Raw genomic sequence first — 7,873 nt, 5'->3', positions numbered from 1 at the left:
AATGCAACAAGAGCTGCTATTGGTCCTGAGATTCAGCTCTTTTTATTGAATGGACACTCTTTGGATTGCTGGAAGCCTTTTGTTAATTTCCAGAGTTCTGACGAAGTTGAGTTTTATAATTTTGCCAGTTTTCTCATTGCTTTTAATGGAGAGAATTTTCTTTGATGTTTACTCTGCCAGTTTCTTTAATGCCATTTCAGTCTATGTCCTTTTAATTGTTTTCTAGTGTATACACAAGAGAATTTTAAAGGTACACAATACTGTGCCAACTCTCTAATACTGGTTTTTTTCTGCTATCCAAAAGTAGAGCATTCCTGTGAAACCTTTCATAAACCGAAATAGTGTGAGAGGAAAAAGCAGTTACCATTAATTTATGTGGAAAAAATTTTAAGTGTTTCCAGACCCACAAAATTTCCTAACAAATCATACCAGATATGCTTAATTACGTCCAGTTTTACACTAAGCATAACACCCTTACGAGCTATCTTAGGTTTTTCTGAGAACTTAGGACACATTTTACTAACAGATAAACAAAGTAAGTTGAAATAAAGCACATTTGCTAATGGACACAGTTCAACACTATGGAGGCTTGATATTGAGATGATGAGTTAGTTCCCTGGGGAGAAGCTTGGTGGTGCTGCTCTCATTGCTTGGAGTATGAACTGCCTGTATAAAGGTTTGCTATAAAACAAACACTGAATGCTATTTTCCCTCCTCCACCCTTCATCCCCCCAAAAAAGTGAAAATCCTCTTTGGATTTCTTTTGGTTAGTGAAAACAGGTTCTAATGTAGGTCTTTCATAAAAGTGAAGTGGTATAAGGTGAGTTTTTGAAAAATGGTGGATGCTTATAATTGTTTTTTCATTCAGTGTATTGTTTGTCCTATCTATTCTATAACTTTTAGTGGCTGCATGGTATTTTAACATATAGGTGTACCATATATATTGTTTCACTTGTTTTGGGAACTTGATTTTTACAGCTTTTCACTACTAAGAGTGCTTTGTTGAATGTTCCTAATTCTTTTATACTCCCTAATTCTTTTGTACTCCAAAATTATACATTTGTGGAATTTGTTGAGTCTGAGACCATGAAAACTTAAGCTTTTGGTCTACATGCTCTTCATGGGAATGTTTTAAATTTATATTCCACCAGTCAGGTGGAGAGTGCCTATTTTCCCACATTCTCACCCAGTACTGGGTAGTACTTACTATTCATTTTAATTTGCACTCCCCAGTAGATCTTTTGGCAATGATGAAATTGTTTATCTATGAAATGTTTTATATCTAGTATGGTGGCCACTAAACCCATGTGGTTCTTGAGTGCGTGACATGTAACCAGTTCTAAATAAGGTGTGCTGTGTTTCAGTTATTACAAACGAATGCAGGATAATTACTAATGTAAAATGAATCACACTGGTTTTTATATTGATTGCATATTGAAGTGGTAATATATATGCATTGGCTTAAATAATACACATTTTTAAAGTTAATTTCACCTTTTTACTCTTAACTTCCTTAAAGTGCCTACTAGAATATTTACAGTTGCATGTATGATTCACATTGTATTTCTATCACACAGCACTGGTGTAGACTCTAGACCATTCTCCCTTTTAATGGCTCCATTTTGTAATCATCTAGAACTTCTGTTCCTTCTCTAAAATCTTAATTTTATGACTCATTCACAATTTCACATTCTCTTAGCTATCTTACTTCCTTACTTCCTACCTTTTACCCTTGACCCTCTTCATTTTCTTTCACTGAAATTCTTCAACTATACTTGGCAGCTCCCTTAATCCCTTGTACTTTTATGCACCCTTTCTGCAAAATAAGTTTCAAATACATCTTACTTGAGTTGGCTTATACTTGAGTTGGGAATTGATACTGGAAAAAAAAGATACCATGTATGCATTCACACAGATTTGTGGTCTTCAGCCTTATTGGTCCTCAGGCATAGTGGACAGAATTGCTTGACTACCTGCTGTGTATGGTTTCATACCCTTGGCTTTTATACCATTTAAATTTGTTGACTTAAAACATTAATATCTGTCTAACCTAGACATTTTTAGAAGGTCTAACTTTTATATACACAACTCCTACTAGCCCTTTGTCTCCCCGAAGTTCAGTTAGCACCTTAAACTGAGATGATTCATGCCTCTAACAATTGGTACCGTCATTAATCCAGTTATTCAAACCTAAATTCAGAAACCTGAATCTGAATCTTACCCACCCCAAGTTACAGAGACCTGTCAGTTCATCTCATTAATATCCAACCCAGCACTATCCAGTAGAATCTAATGCAAGCCACATATGTAATTTAAGCTTTTCTGGTAGTCACATTTAAAAAATAAAAAGTAGGTGATACTAACTTTAGTATTGTATTTTATATAACCCAGCATACGTAAAATTTTATTTTAACATGCAGTCAATATAAAAATTAAGACTTTCATTCTTTTTGTTTTCATAAGTTTTTGAAATCTGGCACACATTATACATTTACAGTGCCTCTAATGCAGACTAGCTGAATTTCGAGGACTCAATGGCCACATGTAATTGGTGGCTCCCTTACTGGCATTAGAGTACAAACTTCCATTTCTCTTCATCCCACTACCATCTTGGTTCCAGTGAGCTGCTCTACCAGCTCTTGGGATTGCTACCATTCTCTCCTCCAATTCAGCCTCAATGTTTTTTGGTGGTAATTTCCTAAAATATGAATGTGATTCTGCATATGAATTAATGTAGTTGTGCATTCTCCTGCTTCAAATTCTTTAATGCTCTCCATAAACTGTTCAAGATGTAAAGTCTAATTTAATTCGTTAGCGTGGCTAACAGAGTCCTTCATGATCTGGCTCTTGCTTAACTTTCCTACACTTTAGTTCCTAGGCCCTGAAAATGAGTTGTATTGAAATGTTTGTAGTTCTCATAAAGAACCATGCTTTCCTATTTTGGGGGGGGACCTTTGCAGTTACCACCTAGCCTGCCTGAAACCCATATTCTCCAGCACCTACCCACAGTTTTCATCAGACCAAGGCCTTCAGGATCTGACGCCAAGACAAGCATCCTTCCTCGTTTGTTGTCATGACCTTCCTTCTGTGCCTCCTACCTCATGGTATTATCACTGTGTTAGTATCATTGCCTGCTAACTTACCTGACCTTACATTTTCAGTTTCATAAGCCGGGACCTTGTTTTATTCACTTTACATCCCTAATTGCTAGTACGGTACATACACTGTAAGGATCAGATAACTAGTTTGAATGAATGAAAGAGTGGTCAGTAATTCTATAAGTAGCGATCTAAATTCCAAGTTCAGAGCAAAGAAAAAAAACATTTAAATTTTAAGTGGTCTCATTCCTACAAGTGTTCGTATAATTAAATATTGAAATCTTCTGACCAAATTAACCAAGATTCCCAAATAGAATTAAGAAAATAAAAGTTTTTTTCTATCAGTACATAATTGTTCATGTCAGTAAAAGGGAGGAGCAGCAGGGGCATTGAAACTGAGACGTGAACCTTTAAAAAAAATGGAAGGGAAGGGACATCACAGCCAACATTTAGGATTTCGTGCCTATGTAACCTTGTAAAGTCTTACTGTCCTTGTTATAGTAAATCTAGAACCTAGGTATTTGTGTACTAAATTATGTTTAAACTATTCCAAACAGTTAAATGATGTTCTTTAACTTTTCCTTGGGTTGTGTAAGAGATGATAGGAATTTAAGCAAGTGCTAGACATTTGTATCTGTGTGTATGTGAGGCTTTTTTTAAGAATACTAAGGAGAAAGCAAGTAAATTCATGATAAAATCTTTTCCTTTTGTAGTGTGTATTTGTTTCTTTGTATTTAGAATTACCTAATTTTAGGAGAAAGAAATTCAATTATTTTTGTCTGTGTAAAACAATATGCAGTCTACCTTTGTTTTAAAACCCAAAGGAGTACAGATTGAACTTGAAGCTTTTTAGGGAAGACCAAATATTTTTGAAATTTAAAGTTCTTGATGTAAATCTTGTACTTTGTAAACTTTTTTTCCTTTTTTTTTTTTTTTTTTTTTTTGGTTATAGTTACTAAGGGGAGAAATAGAATTTCTGGTCATATTAAGGTAATTTGGGCTGACCTCATTTTGTAAAGCTGGAGGGAGTTGAAGGTTTTTTTATTAGATCCTATGACGAATATATCTTAATTTTCCTCAAATTCTGATTTTTGTCAGGCTTCCAATCTGTTACAACTTCCTTTGATCAGTTTTGTTGTTACTGAAAAGCATATGTAGCAGTTTTCAAAATAAGTTGCTGCTTTTCTGGAAAACTTATTAAAGCGAATATTAATATTCAGACCTTTAAAAATGATAATGGGATTTCAGATGCCAAGATTTTGGTAACTTTATTCTTTGGAATAAGAACAAATGGCAAGAGAATATAAAGAATTCGTAAGGATTCCAGTAATTTCTCTATTGGAAGCTGTTTGAAGCATCTTGTTCTTCGAATATAATTGGTTTCTAGAAATAATGTTAAATTGGAAGCTGTTTGAAGCATCTTGTTCTTCGAATATAATTGGTTTTTAGAAATAATGTTAAATTGGAAGCTGTTAGAAGCATCTTGTTCTTCGAATGTAATTGGTTTCTAGAAATAATGTTAAATAAGTTAAACACTGAAATTCCTGGACGTTGTATTCATGTTGACTTTTCCACAAGCAGTGAAACAACAAGCAATGGAATTGTTGTAGTTTGATTTTCTTAAATAAGAATTTTGACATAGAGATTTGGCATCTCTATCGTGTTTCCCCGAAAATAAGACCTAGCCAGATCATCAGCTCTAATGTGTCTTTTAGAGCAAAAATTAATGTAAGACCCGGCCTTATATTATAGTAAAATTATAAAAATTATACTATAGTAAAATTATAGTAAAATAAGACCGGGTCTTACATTAATTTTTGCTCCAAAAGACACATTAGAGCTGATGGTCCGGCTAGGTCTTATTTTCAGGGAAACACGGTATGTAACTAAAAGTTATTGTAAATATATGCTTTTAGAAAAGATAATTTGGTAACTGTTCTTGTTATGTAACCAATGTTTCAAATCAAGTATACTATTAAGACCTAAAGGTATTTTGGTAATTATACTTTTTTCTATATTCACATGCTTATAAAGTGTCACAGTTATATCACTCACACCTATAAATAATGTTCCTTTATCCAGAGATTATATTTCACACTGGCACTGTGAATATTTTACTTGTACAGGAAAAGAATCAGTGGGTGGTTAAGTCTTCTGAATTACAGAGTGCGGTCGATTCTTAGAATCCAGGGTAAGATTATTACAGCATGAGAAAGGTCTATATGTTTTAGTCAACCAATGGTACATTATTAGTATATTTCCTAAGTCTTTCTCTTCTCTTTGGACACGGTTTTATTCCTCAGAAGAAAACTTCCTGAAAGTGTATTTTAGTCTTTCAGCTTTTTAAAATATCTCCTGTGTATCAACATTTTGCTAGGAATATAGAGATGAATGTGACATGGTTCTGTCTCCCTCTAGAAAATCAGTCATATGGGGGACTGACAAGTAACATATTTCATCTTAAAATAATTTAAAATGTAAAATTATTTAAAATATTATAACAGTTATGTGCAAAGAATTGTCCACTCTCAACTTACCCTTCTTCCTCTCTATGAGATGGCTCTTATCCAAAGTTACCAGTAACTTATTTACACATTTTACGGTCACGTCTTTGGTATTTTGTTTGACCTTTTGGTAGCATTTAACATAGTTGGGTGATTTGAGCCCATGCTGGTTCCTCCTCACTGACTGATCTTCCTCAAAGTTGGAGTGCTCCAGGACTCTGTCTAACCCCCTTATATTTATAGTCTCTTCTTGGGAATTTCCTCAAGTCTCTTCTTGGGAAAATCCTCTCCTAATACTATCTATATGCTTATGATTCCAAAATCTATATTTTCAGCATCAACTAACCCTGCAAGTTTTGGATTCATGTGTTTAACTGGACACATACTGGACATCTCTTCTTGAATATATAACAGATATGTCTAACTTAACTTTTTCAAAGCTGTTTTTGATTTGGGCCAATTTGGCCCTCACCTTCCAGTCTTTTCTTTCTCTGTTGTTCCCTATTTCCCTATGAGATATCACTAGCCAGGGAGTTTGTTCAAGCCAGAAACCTAAGAGTTAACTTTGGTCTCTTTTTCCTTCACCTATCAAATCCAGTCTGTTAGCAATGTCTTGATAATTCTACCTTGAAAACATATTCTGAATCCGGATGTCTCTTGGCCTCTACACCATCTAAATTCAGTGTACCCTTTGTTTCTTGGACTATTGTGGTACGCTCCTTATTTTCACTCCTTTTAGCAGTGAGAGCTATCTTTAAAACACAAATCAGGTCAGGTCACTCGCCTGTGTGAAACCCTCCAGTGGCTTCCCATCATACTTAAAATAACATTCAGATTTCTTTTGTCTGGATCCCACATAACCTGGTCCTCTCCTGCCTCCCTGACCTCATTTTCTATCACTTATTCCTTGGTCCACTACTTCACATCATTGTATAATCGTTTGTGTACCTTCTTTTTGCTCCTGGACGTACCAAGTTCATCCCCACTTTTAAGGCCCAAATCATACTTTATGCCAAAGACTATTCTAGGAATTGAGGATAAAGCCGTAAGACACATGGGCAGACTCAGAGGTGTGTTTCTTATGCCTGTTGTGAGGTGGGTTTCTTTAATGTGCAACATATAATATTTTCTCTGACATGTTTTTAGCTCTCTCAGGTGGCTTTTTCGTCTCTGATGCCACAATTTATACAATTCATTTCATCTCTACCTTGCTGTAACTTACCTTCTAGTTGGAAGCGGGTTGGGGTAGAGATCGCAATAAACAAGATGAGTAAAATGTATGTTAGATGGTGGTAAGTGCTAAGGAGAAAATCATACAGCAGCAAAGTGCTGAGGTATGAGTGGGGGTTGTCATTCCAGATAGGCTGGGCAGGCAGCCCTCTCTGTGAAATGACATTTGAAAAGTGCTCATCATCATCATCACGTCATCATCTGTTTCAGGCTGTGATATAACTTGTAGATTTGTGTCGGTAAAGAATAAAGACAGACACTTCACAGACATTTTGTCCAAATGTCTATTTTCTTCTCTGCTTCATTAGTTGGCCATCATTTTTGACAGCTCACATTTACTTCATTTTTCCATTTGTTACTACTTGTCATCTTTAACTTCATTCCCTTTCCTCTATCCATCCATAAGTCTGCATTTCTTCCAATTCTGAACTTTAATTAATAGAAATATAGCACTGTGTAAACATTATAGCTAAAACATTTGTCTTTATCTGGTCTGGGCTCTCTTAATTTAGTGCTTGACAAGGCAAAATGGTAAGAAAATTACATTATTTTTTGCTTATTGGGATTTAAACTTAGTCCCTATATACCATCCTGAAACTTCATACTTTACAGTTTTTCCACCATTTCTTACAAGACATCAGGTGCGGGGCATAGTAACTGGCTTTATAAAAAGATAGGAGGTCTTTTGTTCTATATTTTATTAAGAGAGCCGCTGAAAATCGGTTACAACTCACTGGGCCTTATTTTCACAAAAAGGTATTATTTGACATGTGTAGAAAAAAAGCCTGCCCTCAATTTATTTGTAATTTACCTCTAACTTGTAGAGTTACATGTAAGTAACTTTAATTTTTCCTCTCTGTCTTTTGCTATGTTCCAATGGATTGCCTCTCCTGTTTGGACTGAATGTGTCATGTATGATTCTTGGAATTCCTCGTTTACTGTTCCTCTGTGGATCTGTTCTGTTGGAATCTGGAACGCTGGAATGATGGAAATGTGTTCTTTACAAAGTAGCTGTGAGTATACTAGATAATTTACACAGAA

The 7,873-nt window shown here is 35.0% G+C and overlaps 1 long non-coding RNA gene across 2 annotated transcripts in view; it reads left to right on the top strand.

The window, feature by feature from the left end:
- The first annotated feature begins 564 nt into the window (after positions 1-564).
- The window catches only part of LOC308495762, a 28,748-nt gene continuing 21,439 nt past the window's right edge, over positions 565-7,873 (top strand). Inside the window, exon 1 of one of the 2 annotated variants that reach the window (XR_013993050.1) lies at positions 565-3,121. This is a non-coding gene — a long non-coding RNA (uncharacterized lncRNA). Of the gene's footprint in view, positions 3,122-7,697; positions 7,846-7,873 lie in introns of those variants that run through there. The other variant, XR_013993051.1, reaches the window with a different exon arrangement.

Source organism: Rhinolophus hipposideros, assembly GCF_964194185.1.
Source record: "Rhinolophus hipposideros genome assembly, contig: HAP1_SCAFFOLD_418, whole genome shotgun sequence".
In the NCBI taxonomy this organism is placed as follows: Eukaryota; Metazoa; Chordata; class Mammalia; order Chiroptera; family Rhinolophidae; genus Rhinolophus; species Rhinolophus hipposideros.
Note: the sequence above shows the minus strand (reverse complement) of the source record. Positions and strands in the feature narration are given on the sequence as shown.